Here is a 348-nt window from a genome sequence, read left to right on the forward strand (position 1 = left end):
ATTCCTGCCCTTTGTTTGTAGTCACTCCACAAAAGCTTTACAAGCTCCACTGGCTAATTTCCACTGAGCGCCCAAATCAGCAACCTCCCTAAGCAAACAAACAAAAGTACAAGACGGAGATGGTATTTCCCCTCTCTCTAGTATTTCGTAGGGAAAAAAATATACATAAATACAATCCCACTCAGCCAAATCTGTACCAGCAGGGACCCCAAGCACTGCAGAAAACAAGGCAGGAAACATGGCCACGTTCCTATATCCCGAGGCGACTTTCACTTTCCGGCTCACTGCAACGCCAGAGTTCGCGGCCCGGCTGCGGAGACAGCACCAACCGCAGCACCGGGAGGAGCC

Source organism: Charadrius vociferus, unplaced genomic scaffold (genome assembly GCF_000708025.1).
Source record: "Charadrius vociferus isolate BGI_N301 unplaced genomic scaffold, ASM70802v2 scaffold183, whole genome shotgun sequence".
In the NCBI taxonomy this organism is placed as follows: domain Eukaryota; kingdom Metazoa; phylum Chordata; class Aves; order Charadriiformes; family Charadriidae; genus Charadrius; species Charadrius vociferus.